General features: G+C 38.2%; 1 protein-coding gene and 1 non-coding gene across 11 annotated transcripts in view; both read right to left on the bottom strand.

Annotated features, from left to right (window-relative positions):
* Positions 1-21361, bottom strand: part of PDE4D (phosphodiesterase 4D, cAMP-specific) — a 1610544-nt gene that overhangs the window by 292289 nt on the left and 1296894 nt on the right. Inside the window, exon 1 of one of the 10 annotated variants that reach the window (XM_010853477.1) lies at positions 8505-9975. The exons of the other annotated variants lie outside the window; for them this stretch is intronic. The gene's annotated coding sequence lies outside the window, so the exon portion shown is untranslated. Of the gene's footprint in view, positions 1-8504; positions 9976-21361 lie in introns of those variants that run through there. 10 annotated transcript variants of the gene reach the window in all.
* TRNAC-GCA lies at positions 3714-3785 on the bottom strand. The gene has a single exon. It is a non-coding gene; the product is annotated as a tRNA-Cys (tRNA).

Below are 21361 nucleotides of genomic sequence, written 5' to 3'. Positions count from 1 at the left end.
GAACTCTGGGAGTTGGTGATAGACAGGAAGGCCTGGTGTGCTGTGATTCATGGGGTTGCAAAGAGTCAGACATGACTGAGCGACTGAACTGAACTGAACCATACAAATTATAAATGGAAATACTTTCACGAATTTACCTGACAAAGTTTTAGCTCTCTATTTGACTTCAAACTTTGTGTTTGAATTTTAAGAAAAATATTTCTCCAATAAAATCTGTTGCCACAAAAACACTGACATTGTTTCTAACCATTTTCTTGACCTTATTTGACTGGAAGTTAAAGACCAGCAAAACTTTTCCAGTTCCAAAAATGGGGTCAGGGTGGGGAGAATTAGATTATAGGTTATTTTCTGTGGTCCTATTCATTCCAAGAGTTTATGGTTCTACTCGCTGGTCAAATGCCAGAGAGGAAGAAAACTGCAATTTATAGTCAGATTGGGGGAGAGGGTCAATAAACTGAATGCATCAAGAACTAGCTAGATTTCTAGAGAATGAAGCTGGGCCAAAGTCCACCTTCCACGTCTCCATCCATCTCTATGGTCCATGGTGGAAGACTTGTGTGCACACCTTGAGAAAGAAGGCAGACAAATACAAAAGGTATTTGTTCTTGAGCTGTACATGGTTAAAAAGAGAACCTTGAAATAATCTAGGACAGAAAGGAAAGGCATAGACCAGCAGCCTACTGACCACTTTTGCAATACTAGGAGGCAGAATCATGAGTGACCAAAGCAGTGGAGACAGTGGAGAAAACTGAATAAAACAAAAATAATACCATCACCACAAAAAACATGGGGTTTAGAATTAGACCATGTTTTCTTCAGCACTGTGATTTACGAGTTTTATCTCCTGTAATTATGAAGATAAAATGAACTAAATCATGTACAGCACCAAGTCCAGTGTCTGACCAACAGCAGGTTCTCAATATTGTATATCTGTTATGTGGGTTCGATCCCTGGGTTGGGGAGATCCTCTGGAGGAGGAAATGGCAACCCACTCCAGCACTCTTGCAGGGTGAATCCCATCAACAAAGGAGCCTGGTGGGCTACAGTCCATGGGGTCACAAAGAGTCAGACATAACTGAACACGAACACACACACACATATCATTACAATGGTCACCACTCTGGTTACCACTGTAGACTTAGGGGCACTGTCCCAGCTAGCTGGTAATCCAGCTGCCAATCAGAGTTACCTGCTGTTCTATGACACATCTATAGCAGAGGAAACATCACAGCAGTGGTTGCCTGCCTGCCAGAATGCCATTGGTTAAAAGTTGACACATTTTGCAGGAATTTGTCCTAACTAAAACAGTTTCAGTCATATAAATCCCCTGACACAAAGAAGAAATTCTGTACCACATTGCAATGAAGTGAAATCACAGATGTTAGGAATTGTTATTTTCTGTATTCCATATATACATGAACATTTCATACATATTCATTTTAGAAAGTTGAATTTCTCATCTTGAATGTATTTTAAACAGGACAGAGACTCAGACACAATGGGAACACTCTTTTGCATGAAGCCTGAAAACAATTACACATTGAAACTATGTTTTACAGAACATTTCTTTTAACAAGTCACACTGGTACCACCCCCTTTACAATTCAAAATGAGCGTTTTGCACTATGAAATGAAATGGAGAAGGAAATGGTAACCCACTCAGTATTCTTGCCTGGAAAATCCCATGGACAGAAGAAACTGGCAGGCTACAGTTCGTGAGGTCACGAAGAGTTGGATGCCAATTGAGCACATAAGATTAAAAAAGACCACAAAGTCACTTTACTCCATAAAGGAGAATCTACTTATCTACTGATTCACTACCCTGATAACTAGGAAGAAACGGGTTAAAATTTAAGCAAGGAAGATTAATATTAGCTATAAACAAAACGTCTGAACTGTGTGGGCTGTAAAACATCAAAAACTTCACCAGTAAGGAAGTTTCGGAAATTGTCACCTCAGTGTGCATATATTCTACACCTGGTTTCTAGTTTTCTAATTTCTTGTTCTCCCTCATGTAACAGAGAAATGGAAAGGATTGAAGTCGACTTTCTTTATCCTCTGGCAGAAGTTTTTAGTCCTGAGATGAAGGGGAGAAACAAACAAATAAATAAAAACCATTGCTACACGCAAGTTCATTACTACAGCTGCTATCGGAAGGTGGCAGTGTGATTAAACAGGGCAGGGTGCCAGATGGTGAGTGTCTGGTTCAGAATGGGCTGAAGTCCTTCCAGCCTCCCCTCTGACCTTCCTCTTATTTCTCTAGACACTTCTTCAGATCTTTCCCATAATCTTCCCCTTATTGTTTCTCACTGTTATTCTGAAGATATCTTAGTTTAGCTTCCCCAATTCACATCCTCACCTATCACCCAGGGTGCTCCTACGAGAGCCAAATGCCTAGGAAGGTTGAAGGTAGATAATAAAGGTGTAACATTCATATTTCCTCTGTTATGCTAAGAACTGCATCCACAGGTTCTGGAATTTTCTATATTCTCCATTCTTCTAAAAGACTTCCTAGTTTAGTCCAAACTTGACCACAGAGCAAGGCATTTAGAGATTTGAGAATTAGAATTTCATAATTTAAGACTTTAAAGAGTATTTGTGATTCACTCTGTCCTTCCCTGGCATTAAAATATACATATATATATATATATTTTTTTAATGTTTTAAATAATATTCAAGCTATTTTAACCACTTTTCCTAAAAGCTGCTTATCTCTAGATCTGGGATTATCTCTAGGTCTATATCACCAGATGTGATACAAACTTAGAAAATAGGATCAAAAAGATTTATTGCAGGTTCAAAGCTCTGAACCAATTTTGAAAATAGTCACTTCTCTAAGTCCAGTCACATTGTATAACTGGACAGGCAGAAATTACACAAGTTCCATTTGTTTTCCCATTTGCAAAACCTTGTAAGATAAAAGATACAGGAAGGAAGATTTTGTACCTTTTTCAAAGCTGAGTTAAAACATTATGAAACTTCATACAAAGTTTGAGAACTTGTTTCTTACCTGACGCCTTACAGATCTTACAGAGAACAAAGTAAGACTTTCTAACAAAATTGGAAAGATGATCTATTAGAACTGAGAAGCACTGACTTTTGCTCTTTATTTTCCTACAATAGGGAATAGATAACTTTATTTGTTACTGCCGCTGCTGTTAAGTCGCTTCAGTCGTGTCCAACTCTGCGACCCCATAGATGGAAGCCCACCAGATTCCCCTGTCCCTGGGATTCTCCAGGCAAGGACACTGGAGTGGGTTGCCATTTCCTTCTCCAATGCTTGAAAATGAAAAGTGAAAGTGAAGTCTCTCAGTCGTGTCCGACTCTTCGCGACCCCATGGACTGCAGCCTACCAGGCTCCTCCATCCATGGAATTTTCCAGGCAAGAGTACTGGAGTGGGGTGCCATTGCCTTCTCTGAATCACAAAACCCTTTCAAATAGTTCTTTTTCAATGCTCAACATCAGCCTTAAACTTTGAAAGTGAAAGTCGCTCAGTAGTGCCCGACTCTTTGTGACCCCATGGACCATACAGTCCATGGAATTCCCCAGGCCAGAATACTGGAGTGAGTAGGCTTTCCTTTCTCCAGGGGATATTCCCAACCCAGGGATCGAAACCAGGTCTCCCGCATTGCAGGTGGATTCTTTACTAGCTGAGCCACAAGGGAAGCCCAAGAATACTGGAGTGGGTAGCCTATCCCTTCTCCAGCAGATCTTCCCCACCCAGGAATCGAACCGGGGTCTCCTGCATTGCAGGCGGGTTCTCTACCAACTGAGCTATCAGGGAACTTTATGGCCTATCATACCCCAGAAGGTCAACTTCCAACTTATCTTTTCAGTCACCCAATAGCTACCAAATATTTTAGTGCATTTGCTATATTCACAAGATAGATAATTTGACAGTCATCAAAAGTGATACTTATAAAAATAATGGTGGTAGTGATTTAGTCGCTCAGTTACGTCCGACACTTTGCAACCCTGTAGACTGTAGCCCGCCAGACTCTTCCATCCATGGGATTTTCCAGGCAAGAATCCTGGACTGGTTAGCCATGTCCTTCTCCAGGGAATCTCAGGTCTCCTGCATTGCAGGCAATTCTTTACCTACTGAGCTACCAGGGAAGCCCAAAGAAAAAGAGCACTGCCTCTGAAGCAGAGAGGCATGGGATTGAACCTCAGCACTCCCTAGCAGTTAAAGTGCCTTGTTCAAATTATTTTATCTCTTAGGTTCATTTCTTCATCTGTAAAATAGGGATTAACAACTCCTTCCTTTCAACATTATTATAAGAACTAAACAGGATACTATATTTAAAATTTTCCACAGAGTTCTCATTTATAAGAGACACTCGATAAAATGAAAGCTAGAAATATTATTATTAGAAAAATGCATGATGAAGTGGAGCACAGAACTAATATTTACAACAGTTCAAGATATGTAAGTTAAGTGAAAAAAAAAATGAGAATAGTTGAGGTTAGGATACCAGGGGTTAAAACTAATTTTCTCTCCAAAATATTATTGTCATTACATCTTTTTATTTTCAATTAGAAAAGTTAGTAGTTTTACTATAATCATGAAGCCAAAATAAGAATTCTCAGTCAGCCTGAACTCATAACTTTAGGAGAAGAGAGTTAATAGAAAAGAACAATCATTTATTGATCTGAGAAGCAATGTTTTTTAGAAAGTTATATCTGCTCACTACTGAAATGCTTATTTGCCGTATTTTGGACACTGAGCCAATTATTGTTTACCAGATATACAGATGGCTACACATACAAAGATGAGTTTGCTAATGCACATGGTAGTTATATTTTTAATATATTTAAAATCATGTATCATAATTCCTTGATGAAAAAGTGCATATAATATAGTAAAAGAATATATATTCAGAAGAATGAAAACCACCCTGCCTCCATTCTGGCCATTTTTACCCTAGAAGGTAACCACTACTAAAGGCTTGGAAAACACCCTTCCGGGCTTATTTTCTATGTCTATAAACCTAAGTAAAAATTTTACATATTTAATAATCTGCTTCAAAACTTACTTTATAAAAAGACTCACAGGCATATCTTAGACAATAGCATCTTCTCCCCACCAGATTACACAATGAACAATCTTAAATATCACAAGTATATGCCAAATAATGAACAGCAGAAAAGAACAAAGTCCAGTTTTATTGATCAAAGTTTTCTATATTTATATTTGTAAGGATAATTATTTTTCATTTAAATTGAATTATATAAGTCTTGGTTAGATTAATGAGAACTATCTCTGGGATATATTTGTAAGTGGTAAAATGCTACAGAATCATAATTTTATTATAATGTATAACTGCTGACTATTTCTAAATTGAAGACATGTGAAATTAAAATATTTATGGATATGTAACTGCCTCTTTGTTTTCTCACAGAGAATTTAAAGATGAACTATTACTACCAAAATGACTGAAACAGAAAGGCAAAATAAATGATTTTGCTAGTTTTATTAACTGTATGAGCATAAGAAAACATATAGATCATGTTTTTCTCAATTTCTAGCAGACATTTAAAGGAATGCAAAAGGATTAATACCACAATTAAATTCTTTTAGAACCTGGCACAGAGTAGGTAGTCAATAAATATACCTATTGAAAAAATAAAAACAACCTAGTATATATCCTTATTATATAATACTTTATATATATTTAAAATATTATATAATAAGGAAACAGATCAATTTCAAGATTATTTTTATCTTGTTTTTAGAAATTAATAGAATTTTAACTGTAAGTAAAGGGCTTGTTATTTAAGCAGATGAACCAGGAGGAAGGATATATAATATCACTAGGAGTTTGTCATGAAATCCTCTTTTAAAATGTGAGTATCTCAAAGGGATTCAGTCAGGGCTGTAAATAACAAGTTCGTGTGGATTGTTTTTTATGGTAGTGGTTGGAAAGAAACAGGAAAAAAGCCAAAGAATAGTAATCTGAAGCGCTGGGTTCTTGCAAAAGGCAATTAGCAAACTGTCCGGAAGCATCCAAAGAGAAAATAGACAGTCTTAGAAAAAAGGGGGCAATGGAACAAACAAGATTTACATAAGTAGCATTAAGATAGTAAAGGCAAAAGATGATTCTCCCAAAAGAAAGTATTCTCAAGCACAGAACGAAATAAAATCATCTGAAAAAGGAATATTTACTTGGTCTCTCTAGTGGGAAGTCAGTTCTTAAGAGGATGAAGTAGGTTTTGGTTTCCGAAAGGAAAGGGGTTAGGGGTGGGGGTTGAGAGGACACCATCCTACTGAATTGTCGGGGGCAAGTATGTACCGAGGTACAGGGAGCCGAAGGGCTGCTTTTTTTGTTAATCAAGTAAACATCTATATATATATATATATATGTGTGTGTGTGTACACATATACACACATGTGTGATGTATAGAACAGTCTTATGGACTCTGTTGGAGAGGGAGAGGGTGGGAAGATTTGGCAGAATGGCATTGAAACATGTATAATATCATGTATGAAACGAGTTGCCAGTCCAGGTTCGATGCACGATACTGGATGCTTGGGGCTAGTGCACTGGGAGGACCCAGAGGGATGGTATGGGGAGGGAGGAGGGAGGAGGGTTCAGGATGGGGAACACATGTATACCTGTGGCGGATTCATTTTGATATTTGGCAAAACTAATACAATTTTGTGAAGTTTAAAAATAATATAAAATAAAAAAAAAAAAACACATGTATACCTGTGGCGGATTCATTTCAATAAAAATAAATAAATAAATAAATTATGTAAAACCCGAAAAGAAAAAGAAAAATATAAATATAAACAGATGTGTTGTACAGAAATTGAAGGATAAAGGGATAATAAAACAGTTAAACTATAACTACAGTGATTACAACCTCAGGTCAATGATTCAGAGACAGCAGTGATATACCCAAACAGTTACATTATTAATAAGACAGAGGTAAGAGGGAGGTTTCCATAGTGTGCCATCAGGGACCATTAGCATAAAGAGAGGCATTTACTTCTTACATAAACACCATCTAAAGCAAACACTACTCAAACTATTTAAAATTAAATGGAACAATATACACATTCATATTTTAAAACATATACTTTGAACTGTGGCCCTATTTATGACCTTACATAACACAGAATAATCAAATAGAACAGTTGTGGATAAAAATAGACTATGATAACCTCAGAGGAGTAAAGGATGTCGATGCTGCTGAACACTGAACTGCACTAAGTGTTGCTGATTGATTGCATCCTAAATTTGGAGCTAAGTCTCCTGGCGTTTGAGACAAAAACAGCAAATAGGTTGGTTAAATACTATTTATTCATGCATAAGAGCCTGTTTTCACATAAGCAGGACAGAAATCACAAGTGAATAAAATTCACTTATAAATTCTGATTACCCATTTATATTAGAGATTTATATTAGTTATAGCAACTATAAAAGGATTCTAAGTATTTCCCAGTATTTATTATTTGGCATAAAAGAGCCATACAAGTTTAGTTGCAGATGCAACCTTTTCTTTAAATAAACTCAAGGAGGAATTTATCACATGTATTCATTTATTTTTAAAAAAATCACAATTGATATGAGATCAAATCTGCATCTATAGTTTATTAAAACTCACAGAAATACCACTGCAGGACAATTCTTGATTCTAGTCCCCTACAAAACAGCAGTACAATAACAGCAAATGATAACCCAACCTCATAAATGTGGACTGAATTCCCTATACAAATAATGTAAGTATTTATTTGTGTGTCTGCCTGCTCAAATAATTATATGTAGTGCATCTTACCTGCTTGCTTCCAGCCTTTCCTCAACACCTGCCTTCACTCATTGCTTTTAATTCTCCTATCTAAAGGATTCTTTTCATTTCAAAAAGATAAGCTTATTTATATATTTACAATCAATCACTAAGATAAATAAAATAAAATTAACCTCTGAAACAGCCATAAAAATATTTTTGTAAATATCTGTATTAGACACAAAAGTTACTTATTGAGAAACTATTCCTTAAGGTTATGTGCATACAGCCATATCAAATACTGAAGAAATCATAGAACTAAATATTAGAATAAATTGAAGTTAACATACTTTTTATTAAGATGAAAACACTAAAATTACCAAAAAGAACCCCACAAAATTACCAAGGAACATTATTAACAAAATAAAACAGGAGATTCCTGAATGATAAGCAACTTGATATACATTTAGTCATATAATTAAATTCAAGTTGGTTATATGATTAAAATGTAAAACATTATTAATTATTTTAATACTCGTGTGCTGAAAGCTAAAGTACTACTTCTAAAGACCACAGCAAAGATCGTTAACTACTAGCCTGCTTGTCTATCAGGTAAGAGAGATAAGAAAACATGCAGGCAGATCAGACAGTGAAAAATGATAAGTTTTCATTTTCTAAACTTCCAAGGTTTTTGCAGGTTTCCTTCCTCTTCTAAAACTTGTCACCAAATGAATTGCTATGGTCCATGAGGATCAAAAAAAAAAAAAAAAAACTCTTCAAGAATTCTGATTAATACATTTCAGCTGTGTTTCTACAAAGATGGCTTGAAATATATTCCATTTTCAAAGGAGGTTGTTTGAAGAAATCCACATTTCCCGGAATCCAATTTCTGCCCCCAGTCCAGAACAGAGAGAGGTTTCTAAGACACAGAAGCTTTTTCCTCTTTCATACTGAATTTACTCCATCACCAGGCTGTTCGGAAGTGACAGTTTGTTTTCTGCTTTGCACTGCCAAGGGAGGAACTGGATTTTGAATCTATTCTTCATCTGGTCACAAGGGTAACCAACAGAGTGAAAGAGCCACTTGATCGCATCTCTTTTGCATTTCCACAATACCAGGATTAAAGGTTTCCGACCGTCTAAAAGTGCTCAGGTTAGAGAAAAGGAAACAGAAATGACCGCGAGGTACAGTAACGACACCGGAGAGCTGTCAGGGAAGTTCCATTTCAGGGCGACCACAAAAAAACACTCCTCTCGGGGGAGCCAAGAAGTCAGAGAGGGAACAAAGCTCTCCACACTTGAGCTGGACTCACTGTTGTACCTGCGAACGTAATTTCCGCTGTGTCCCCTGATTAGAATCTGACTCCATGCCTTTGTGAATGAGAACTATCATTCAATCTCACCAGGCAGAAACTATTCCTCAAGGGCTGTATGACGTCTGTAGGAAGGCAGTTCAAAACATCGCAGGGAAGTGAGAGAGAGGGAAAAAAAAAAAAAGACCCAGCGCCCAGCCCAGCGGGTCTAGTCAATTGCTGAAATTTACAAAGCTTCTTTGCAGATCAGCGCCAAAGAGGAGGAGTGTAAACCAGCCAAACAGAAGACATCTCGAAACTTATTTCCTCCTCTGAGAAATGAGGTGTCTCTTGTTATTCAAGGTAAGATTCCCTGAGCACCTTTATAAGGAACACACCCCTTCACCATAGACTTATCAACCCTCAAAAAAAAAAAAAAAAAAAAAAAATCATTTTCTCAAACTCTGGCACAGAAAACTAAAAGTTCTAGTCAAAAGTAAAGTTGAGAGGACTTGGGAGACTAGCAGCTGTTCATTTGGGGCACATTTAATGAAATTTCATGCTTTGGGGTTGGTTGTAGAAACACAAAATTGTCTCAAAAATTAAAATTGTTGCATCAGGTCATGCGGTAATGTTTAAACTGAAAAATCTAATGTCATGCTGCTAGACAAGTGGCTTCATGTACTGAGGCTGCTTCCTTGCAGGATGTTTTGTAAACCTTATTTTTTTTGAAAATCATATGCAAATTTCATTGATTTATATGTATATACCAAGATTCTGGGTTTGCAAATTACTAACAGCTCTTCAGTAAGGAATGAAGCTTATATCTCAACCTCTCTTATTGTGAAAACTAATCCCTGCCCCAGTTCCTATATTTGAAATAAAATATTTTTGGTTTTAGTAGACATAATCTAAACTGATCCATTTTGAAAACAAACTTATGGTTACCAAAGGGGAAATATATGGGAGAGGGATAAATTTAGAGTTTTGGATTAACATAAACACACTGGGCTTTCCCGGTGGCTCAGATGGTAAAGAATCTGCCTGCAATGCAGGAGACCTGGGTTCGATCCCTGGGTTGGGAAGATCCCTGGAGAAAAGAAAGGCTACCCACTCCAGTATTCTGGGCTAGAGAATTACATGGACAGAGGAGCCTGGCAGGCTACAGTCCATGGGGTCTCAAAGAGTCAGACACGACTGAGCAACTTTCACATGACTGAGCAACTTTCACTAAACACACTACTGTGTATAAAATGGATAACAAATGAATTATAAGTTCCCTGTGCTATAACTAGTATATAGCACAGGGAATTTTACTCAATATTTTGCAGTAATTTATATGGGAAAAGAATCTGTTAAAGAATGAATATATGTATAAATGAACTACTTTGTTCCATATAAAACTAACACAACATTGTAAGTCAACTACACTCCAATAAAATTTTTTAACAACCACGAAAAACAAACAAAACAATTCAAATTGCTCCTAAGAGAAGAGGATTGGACTTCCCTCCCCAATCCCTTTAAACATTTCCACTAGGATATATAACTAACATTTGTCCGGGTGTGCCAACTTTAGTTAATTTGAATGTGAATTATCTGAAAAGTACTTTAAGCATCCTGATTTCTTAAATGACATTAGTTAGTACGTTGGTTCTTTAGTCTGACGTGATCCTGGTATTTATTTAGCATTTGCAGACAGGATATTGTAGCGCAAGTGTGACCCACCCAAAGGACTTGGAAAATTAATGTAGTAAGGCACCTCGCCAGACCTCTGGCTACTTATTACAGCAAACCCTTCACCTCCTCCTACCCGGTCACACTTCTAGGTGCATTTATTATTTAGTCTCCTCTCAGGCTTCTTCAGGTAAATGCCAATAAACTGCTTGCCATACAGCTATCTCCTTAAGCTTTTCAGTTTTCCTATGACTGTTCAGGGACATTCACAGATTCTTGGCTCTGTCCCATGTTAAACACGTTGGCACTTTAAGGGAGGTTAGCCAATCACATACTTTCAGACATTCAAAAGAAAGTTGGGGAAACTACTGCCCTTTTTGGAGGGAGGGGGCTTGTGAAAAGAGGTTTATCTTTTTTTCTTGCAATTTTAATGTAGGGAAAAAAGGAAAAAAAAACCCAGGCTAAGTGAAAGTAGCTAACTACTATTACTTATTTGGAGTACTGTTCTCTTTCATGTAAGGTCCAGCCAATATCTTCTTGGTGATATTTCAGAAGGAAAGTAACAGTAATCACCAAATGAAATGTCTGAATTTAAAGTTTAACATAAACATGTGGTACAGTCCTTTGAAATATTGCATGACAGTAGTCAAAGAGAAGTCTATATGCTCAGTTGCTTCAGTCATGTCCAACTCTGTGCAACCTCATAGACGGCAGCCCACCAGGCTCCACCGTCCATGGGATTTTCCAGGCAAGAGTACTGGAGTGGGTTGCCATTTATATGTAAAGGTTAAACTTTCTTGAGATAGCTGTACGACACAGGGAGCTCAAACCCAGTGCTCTGTGACAACTTAGAGGGGTGGGGGGAGTGCGGTGGGAGATGGGAAAGAGGCTCAAGAGGGAGGGGACATATGTATAACTATGACTGATTATGTTGATATACAGTAGAAACCAACACAATATTGTAAAGCAATTATCCTCCAATTAGAGATAAATTAACTAAAAATTAAAAATGCTCCTGAAATAGTCAGTCCTCTGTTTTACCATCCCCAAGAAAGCTCTTTCTGTCCCAGTGAAATTACTTAGCTCACTGGCACTCCCTTCCCGGTCAGAAACACATCCTTAATCTCTTTAGGTTAGTGCTGTCCTGTGCTCTACTCAATGTTACACGTATTCCAAGAATCTATCTCTGAAAATCCTAACGCACTTGTTGGGTACACTACATCACAGTCCTTTAATGACTAATACATCACCCCTGTCCCCAGAGAAAACAAGTTTAAATAGTGGGGAATCTGACAACACATGCAGAAGACTTGAAGCTTCTTAGATACATCCATCAAGGTTACAGAAAAAAGACAGACGCACAGTGGTACACAGTAGCACAAAGCCATGGAGACTGAAATTTTTAATTTTGTTCTTATCCCTGATATTAAGGTAGTGACAAAATGATCACAAGTTTTTAAAACCCTAATAGTGCATGTTCCATATTACAGTGTTTTCTCCAGTCTAAGGAATTTTTCCCCCATAGGGTAATTTCTGAAATAATGTGTTAAAAATTGAGTATCACATTTTATTTCCTCTGAAAAGCTCCTCAGAATGGAGGGATATGAAACTGCTTCCTCCCACACATTCCTGTTAGTACACAAATATATGATGGCGTACACAATGGCCAATGAGGATGCCTGAATCTGGGGAGAATTTAGGGATTTTAGGAAACACGTGGACCTTGTCTGGAGGGCTTTAGAGAACATGCATTTGATCTAGAAGAGACTATGATTTCTAGCATTTTCCTGATATACTGAATTGTGTAGTGTTACACAGACTTCTGGAGAAGGCAATGGCACCCCACTCCAGTACTCTTGCCTAGAAAATCCCATGGACAGAGGAGACTGGTGGGCTGCAGTCCATGGGGTCGCAAAGAGTTGGACACAACTGAATGACTTCGCTTTCACTTTTCACTTTCCTGCATTGGAGAAGGAAATGGCAACCCACTCCAGTACTCTTGCCTGGAAAATCCCATGGACGGGGAGCCTGGTGGGCTGCTGTCTATGGGGTCGCACAGAGTCGGACACGACTGAAGCAACTTAGCATATAGACTTCTCTTTGACTACTGTCATGCAATATTTCAAAGGACTGTACCACAGATGTTTATGTTCATCATGGTCATCCAACCGTATATATTTGGTTGATTCAAACCACTGTGTAGTATCATGTTTCCTAAACTTCAGGCATCTGGACACAACCTCTACAAGTCCTGTCCTACTGGCATCTATACCATGTATACACCATTATGACTTGACATTTTTCTTCATTGACTCATTCTCTTTTAACTTAAATAACATAAACAATAAGCTTATATTTGTTTGATTGAATGGGTTTGACATGCTGATTGCATTTCCCCCAAATAAAAGTGTTAATTAAAAAAAAAGCATCCAGATATCACCTAAAATCTCTCCCATACTAATGGTGGTCAGCAGGCAATATGGGCAACACTACTGTGGAGAGCATCAGCTGCAGGGAAACAGACGGGGTGCACCCTAAAACCTTCCTTTTATTCAATGGCAAGCACAATCTGTGGGACTAAGGACAGTTATCGAAAGCCAAGCATTAAATGTAAAATAGTAACTGAAACCGACTGAATGAACTGTTAAGTTCATTAACAGTTAGATAGTATGTTAATTACTATACAATTTTTTTCCAGATGTTATTACTTTGAAATGCTCTGCCCACTTTCAAATCTCTGTCCTTTGAGCAAACTCTTATTTTCAGATTACAATTTTTGAGAACCATGTTATGATGTAACGAAATATACAGGCCTGTCAAATGTGCTTAAAATCAGGACTGCATATAGGTCAAGTAAGGGTGTAGGAAGAATGAACATGGAGCGCGGGTTTGTTATTTTGTTGCTACTACAGTTTCCTGGCATTCTACATTGTACTCAAGTATTTAATAAGAACAAGACACTTGGAACTCTTGCAGTATATCCTACTTATTGAGGAATAATGTGGTACTGCAATGGCACCCCACTCCAGTCCTCTTGCCTGGAAAATCCCATGGACGGAGGAGCCTGGTAGGCTGCAGTCCATGGGGTCACTAAGAGTCGGACAAGACTCAGCGACTTCACTTTCACTTTTCCCTTTCATGCATTGGAGAAGGAAATGGCAACCCACTCCAGTGTTCTTGCCTGGAGAATCCCAGGGACAGGGGAGCATGGTGGGCTTCCGTATATGGGGTCACACAGAGTCGGACATGACTGAGGTGACTTAGCAGCAGCAGCAGCAGCCCTTATCTGGAGAGTTATCAGTAGCAGATTTTGAGCTGTTTCTCTTATATCCATTTGGATTCAAGGACTTTCCTATAAACATAAACCTCCTTGGAGCTAAGTTCCTTAACTCCTGAGGAAAAGCTCAAGAGTATTATATTTTGAATGCTTCTGATCTTCAGGTTTCCTACCTCTTTTGTAAAATGTCAGGTTAGAAAAGTTATTATCATGATTTTGATCTAATCCTGCTTTTCCAATTCTGCTTTTGATGCCTGTGCTTTTGGTGTTATATCTAAAAATGCACCGCCAGGACCAATGTCAAGGAGTTTTTCCCTATTTTGTTCTAGGAATATTAAGTTTCAGGCCTTGTAAGTTTTTAATCCATTTTAGGTAAATTACTGTGACCACTGTAGGGTACAGGTCCAATTTCATTATTTTGTATGTGGTTATCCAGTTTGCCCAACATCATTTATTAAAGAGATTATCCTTCCCCCAGTGTATACTCATGGCTCCTTTATTAAAAATGAATTGACCAAAAGTGCATGGGTTTATTTCTGGGTTCTCTATTCTTTTTTTGTTTCAATATTTATTTATTTGGTTGTGCCAGGTCTTAGTTGAAGCATACAGGATCTTTTAGTTGCAGCAAGTGGGATCTAGTTCCCTTATCAGGAATCGAACCTGGACCCCATGCATTGTGAGCATGGAATCTTAGCCACTGGATCACTAGGGAAGTCTCAATACTCTATTCTGTTCCACTGATCTATGGGTCTGTTTTTTTGTCAGTACCATACTGTTTTGATTACTATAACTTTGTAATATAGTCTGAAATCAGGAAATGTGATGCCTCTAGCTTTGTCCTTCTGTTTCAAAATTGCTTTGGCTATTCGTGGTTTGCATGTGTTTTGTGTGTGTGTGTGTGTGTGTTTGTGGTTCCATATGAACTGCAGGATTGTCTTTTTTATTTATGTGGAGAATGCCGTTGGAATTTTGATAGATACTGCACCAAATCTTTACATCAAGCTAAAAAGTTTCTGCATAGCAAAGGAAATCATCAACAAAATTCTTCTGGGTTCTGCATCAAACTTTATGGGCTTCCCTGGTGGCTCAGTTGGTAAAGAATCCACCTGCCATGTGGGAGACCTGGGTTCGATCCCCAGGTTGGGAAGATGCCCTGGAGAAGGGGACAGCTACCCACTCCAGTATTCTGCCCTGGAGAATTCCATGGACTGTATATGTATAGTCCATGGGATCACAAAGAGTCGAACACGACTGAGTGACTTTCACTCCCTTCCCTACACTCTCCAAATGTAATGTGTGTTTGGGGGGTGGGCAGATGCAGACTTTCCCATATCAACAAACAACTCTCTGACACCATCAGCAGGGTGTCAGAGAATTCAACTCAATACTGACACCATCCACTTGGAGATAATATCAGATTCCACAGGTTAAGGGCTCAGTCCCATGAGGCTCCCTCCTGCTGTCTACAGATGTCAGCTGCAAACCCAAGTTGTTACTTGCAATACTGAAAAATTAGCTATAAATCAGAGGTTCCCATGATCCCCTCCTTATTTGCTAGAGATGCTAACAAGAATTTAGGAAACACATTTACTCACTAGATTACTGTTTTATTATAAAAGGATGTAACTCAGGAACAGCCAGATGGAAAAGGTATGTAGAGCATGGTATGGGAAAGGACACAAAGCTTCCCACTCTTTCCTAGTGCATCACTCTGCTCCCATATCCCTATAGTCACCAATCCCGAAGCCTTCTGAACCCTATTCTTTCCAGTTTTTATGGAGGCTTCTTTGTTACTGGCAAGACTGATTAAATCACTGGTCTTTGAGGACTGATTCAACCTCTAGTCTCTCTCCCAGCCAATCCCCTCAGAAGTCTGGGTGAAAATGAAAGTTTCAACTTTCTAAAGGATTGGTTGGTTCCAATAGCAACTAGTCCCCTTCTTTAAGTTCCCTAGGGACTTTCCAGAAGTTACCTTATTAACATAACAAAAGATACTTTTATGATTCTTATCACAGGAAATTCCAAAGGTTTTAAGAGCTGTGAACCAGGAACCAGAGTAGAAAAAGACCTAATATGTATTAGAAACACATTTTGGTTATCCGAATGATCAAATGTATTTTTCTTATAAATCACAATGTCACAAAAGTGAAAATTTAACCTATGTAATGGAGAAGATATTTGCAAGCCACATACCTGATAAAGTATTAATATTTAAAATACATATAAAATTCATACAACTCAATAGCAAAAGAACGCAAATAATATGATTAATGAATGGGTAAAGGACTTGAGCAGGCATTTTTCCAAAAAAACAAGACATATAGATGGCTAGTTAGGTACATAAAAAGATGGTCAACATCCCTAATTATCTGGGAAATTTAAATCAAAATCACAAGATAGCACCTCACTCCTTGTCCATCAACCCGTAAATTCTAGATTTTCAAGATATCCAGGATTAAACAATTTAAGTTCACTGTCCTCGTTTCTAGTTTTTAGGCTCATAAACACTATGATGAGGCTATACATGACAAGGTTACAAGTCTGTTAGCTGTGAAAGGTGTAATATGTTTAGCCATAGTCACTTGTGGTTACCTCCACAATAGATGGCATTTTGATTACCTCATTAGGTAATCCTGACTAACAAATGATTATTTTAAAAGGTAACAATACGTGAGATCTCTGATAATATAGATTTCAACATCTGTCAACCAATTATATTGCCAATCAAAAGGTGCAGAAAACTAGTTTTTAAAACAGGCATAAGCATTTTTGCCTGGGATCAGTAATGTTGACAAGATATGTACTTTGTAAATAACTCTCAGAACTTTGTACTAATTCAAAATATGGGATCAAAAGAAAAAAACACCCTGCATTGCATGGCTCAAGTCAGCTGTTTAAAGTTTCCTAAGTGCTGTTGTATTTCCTTCATATTCTAACCTTCTCTTCTTCATTCTTCATGTTCTTCTTTATTCTCAAATTACATGTATCTCTGTAAATTTAACCTCATTTAAATTAAGTATTTAAGTGATATTAAAGAAGCGCATGCAAATAGCTCATCAGTGGTGAGAGTAGGATTCTCAAACTCCTGCACTGATCCCTGACCCAAGGTCACATATGAGGTTGAGCCCTAGAAAGGTGATGGAGGTGCTGAGTGCCTGGGTGGGGCTTGTGCGCTGGGGAATTTGCTGTAGTGAGATTGGGTGCCCAGCAGGTATTTCATCTGACCACCCTAAATGTCACTGTATGACCTTCTTCCCTCTGAGGTGGTTTGCGTTTTCTAGGGATGGGTATTAAGTCTTGTTGCTAGTGGTCTGATGTGGGCAAGAGAAGGGAAATGGAGGTCTGCCTGGTCAGTTTGCAGACTTTTGTAGCATCCTCCAAACACAGTTTGCACAGCTATCCTTCCTGGACTCTCTGCCTATTGCTGCAAAACCTCTTGTCTTCCATGGGGAGAGGTGTGGGGTATGCTGACTATCCAGAGAAAGAGTCAGGGCTTGTGGCTGGGTGTACATTATACATGCCTCTGTACTATCCTTATTTTTAGAGTTCACTCATGTTATTGATTTGGGTGATATTTTTAGGGGGAAAAAAAAAAAGGGTGAGGAGGTCATCTATCCACTGTTTTGAAGCTAGAAATCTATAGATTATACTTTAAAATGAAGGAATTGGCAATGTCAATTTAAGTTCAAGTATTTAAAAATTATATATCCAATGGCTAAATATATTTTGACCCTCTATAAGTATAGGTCAAGATAAAGCATGTTTTTATCATGGTAAAACATATATAAAATTTACCAGTTTAACCCTTTTTAGTGCACAGCTCAATGGCCTTAAATACATTCACACTGTCATGCAACCATTCAGTTGAGTTCAGTTCAGTCACTCAGTCATGTCCAACTCTTTGTGACCCCATGGACTGCAGCACGCCAGGCCTCCCTGTCCATCACCAATTCCCGGAGCTTACTCAAACTCATGTCCATCGAGTCGGCGATGCCATCCAACCATCTCATCCTCTGTTGTCCCCTTCTCCTCCTGCCTTCAATCTTTCCCAGCATCAAGGTCTTTTCCAATGAGACAGTTCTTCACATCAGGTGGCCAAAGTATTGGAGCTTCAGCTTTAGCATCAGTCCTTCCAATGAATATTCAGGACTGATTTTCTTTAGGATTGACTGGTTTGATCTCCTTGCAGTCCAAGGGACTCTCAAGAGTCTTCTCCAACACCACAGTTCAAAAGCATCAATTCTTCAGCACTCAGTTTTCTTTATAGTCCAACTTTCACATTCATACATGATTACTGGAAAAATCATAGCTTTGACTAGACGGACTTTGGTTGGCAAAGTAATGTCTCTGCTTTTTAATATGCTGTCTAGGTTGATCATAGCTTTTCTTCCAAGGAGCAAGCGTCTTTTAATTTTATGGCTGCAATCACCATCTGCAATGAATTTGGAGCCCCCAAAATAAAGTCTGTCACTGTTTCATTGTTTCCCCATCTATCTGTCATGAAGTGATGGGACCAGACGCCATGATCTTAGTTTTCTGAATGTTGAGCTTTAAGCCAACTTTTTCACTCTCCTCTTTGACTTTGATCAAGAGGCTCTTTAGTTCTTCTTCGCTTTCTGCCATAAAGGTGGTGTCATCTGCCTATGTGAGGTTATTGATACTTCTTCTGGCAATCTTGATTCCAGCTTGTACTTCATCCAGCCTTGCATTTTACATGATGTACTCAGCATATAAGTTAAATAAGCTGGGTGACAATATGCAGCCTTGACGTACTCCTTTCCCAATTTGGAATCAGTCTGTTGTTCCATGTCCATTTCTAACTGTTGCTTCCTTACCTGTATACAGATTTCTCAGGAGGCAGGTAAGGTGGTCTGGTATTCCCGTCTTTTGAAGAATTGTCCATAGTTTCTTGTGATCCACACAGTCAAGGGCAACCATTACCACCATCCATCTCTAGAACTTTTTCATTCATTTTCTCAAACTGTAACACAGTAGTACCCATTAAACAGTAACACCCATTTCCTTCTCCTCCCAAACCTGGACAACCAGCATTCTGCACTGTCTCCAAAAATTTAAGTACTGATGTAAATGGAATCAAAAAGATTAATTTTAATGGTACATTCAGGAGTTGATAGCCAGTCTTGTTCTAAATGTCTCATTCTTAAAGAGCAAAGCAAAGCATTAGAAATAAAAGTTAAAAGATAAGGATTCTCAACTTGAGAAATTGATGTACTTCCTTAAACCATCCCTGACTCTCTATAAAGTGTTGCTTGCTGTTACATAGATACGGTCAAGAGTAAAAATACCGCCTTGACCAGTGTCTGGTTTGTTTTCTTGTACGTCATCTCTATGGCTGTTACTTTGTTGAAATGTATACAAATGATATTAGCACTTACCCAAATTATAGCTCATATTATATTTCTAGTTCCGATTTCAGATTCATACTGGACCCTATGTTTAATCAAGTGGTTTCTAATGCTATGTACCTATCTCAAAGGACAATGCTATATTCTAAAATTGAATTAAATCTTTTAAAAGAGATCAAACAACTGGAAAAATCACATTGCCAACTGAAGCCCTTGTCTCTAACACTGTGAGACAACTTGAAGTTTTCATTAAAATAGAATTTGGAAAAAAAGTGTCAAAAATAAATGTACATGGAATGTGCTTTGGTGGTAATTTAATACCTGATGCTTTAGACAATGAAGGAAATTGACTTATTAGAAAGCCAATTTTCAGAGGGCTCATTTAATTTACATTTGTTTGGTAACATTTTTCCTAGCTTGTAGTAATGGTAACGGTAAAACAATCCAGGCAACTCAAGTAAACCCCTTGATCACACATCACAAATAAGATCTATTTAATGTAAAAAGTCTGCTCTTTGAGACAATGTCTGTTAGTTAAGGAGGGTATACAGGAGCAGGTTAAAAAGTAGCCTTTGGAGTTAGATTGCCTGGGTGCCAATCCAAACACCACTGGTGACTAGCTATTTGGTCTTGAACAAGTTATTAATCTTCTCTAAGACTCAGTTTCCTAGACTATAAAATGGAGATAAAACAGGGTTTTGAGGATTAAATGAGACACGTAAAATCTTGCCAAAGTATTTGGCATATAGTGGTGGCTCAGACAGTAAAGAATCTGCCTGCAATGCAGGAGACCTGGGGTTCAATTTCCCGGTTGGGAAGATCCCCTGGAGAAGGGAATGGCAACCCTCTCCAGTATTCTTGCCTGGAAAATTTCATGGACAGAGGAACCTGGTGGGCTACAGTCCATGGGATCGTAAATAAATGGACACGACTGAACAACTAACACTTTCAAGGGTTCAATGGGCTTCCCAGGTGGCACTCAATGGACATGAGTCATGTCCACCAACTCAATGTACATGAGTTTGAGCAAGCTCTGGGAGATGGTTTGTTTTTTTTTTACCTCTGAGCCCCCATGGAAGCCCCACACTTGAACTAACATATTGTAAATCAACTATACTTCCATAACTTTTTATAAAAATTAAATCATTTTCTGCTTCCATCTTAGTTTGACCTTGAGCCCCCGACTCCCTTTACATAATAGACTTGAATAGTTTTCTTCCTTCCAATCTTACACATCTAAGGTTCAGTCTCTGTATTGTCTTAGGGTTACCTTTCAATGACACAAAACTTAAAATGTTAAATTTCACTTGAAAACTTTCAACAGCCTCCTCTTCCTTACTAAATCAATTACAGCCTTCTCCTATGATGACAGACATGCACATCGTACATGGCTTGCCCGAAATCTGCCCAAGCTGCTTCCCCTACCTCCATCTCCCTTCAGGATCTAACACGAGCAGCAGTAAAGACCAACTAACTCTATGACAAACTCAGAAGTTCAGTTTCTTGGCTTCATTCAGTTTGGTGAACATCTTTGGTTAATTCTGATAATTAATATTCTATATGTACATTTTGTAACGTGTGTGATGTATTTACAATAGTCAGCAGCACACAATAGCAATCGTAGGAACAGCAGAGTTCCACAGTTACCGTTCAGACAATTGATTTTGACTGCAATCTTTGAAAACAACTTTAATCTCCTAAGATTCTACTCTTCTACGAGATAACAAACTTATCTTCCTCCCAGGGTTGTTCTGGGATGGAAGGAGACAACCTGTTATCCACCTATGGGCAAGGGTTCCTTCTCCACCACTCGCAGATCTCTGCAAGTGCTTTGTTGGCAACATTATTGTTCTTCCCTTTGATCTCTCTTTTTCTGGTCAAAAATTAACTTGGGTCAAAAATTAATCAGCTTCTCTGGTCCCACTGCTTTGAATTAGGTGCCCTGGGCTAAGCAAACATTCAGATTCTGATGCTAATTCCAACCAGAGTGCTTAGGAACACAGTCACAGTGTAAGCCT

This window comes from Bison bison, unplaced genomic scaffold (genome assembly GCF_000754665.1).
Source record: "Bison bison bison isolate TAMUID 2011002044 unplaced genomic scaffold, Bison_UMD1.0 scf7180017864328, whole genome shotgun sequence".
NCBI classification, from domain to species: Eukaryota; Metazoa; Chordata; class Mammalia; order Artiodactyla; family Bovidae; genus Bison; species Bison bison.
Note: the sequence above shows the minus strand (reverse complement) of the source record. Positions and strands in the feature narration are given on the sequence as shown.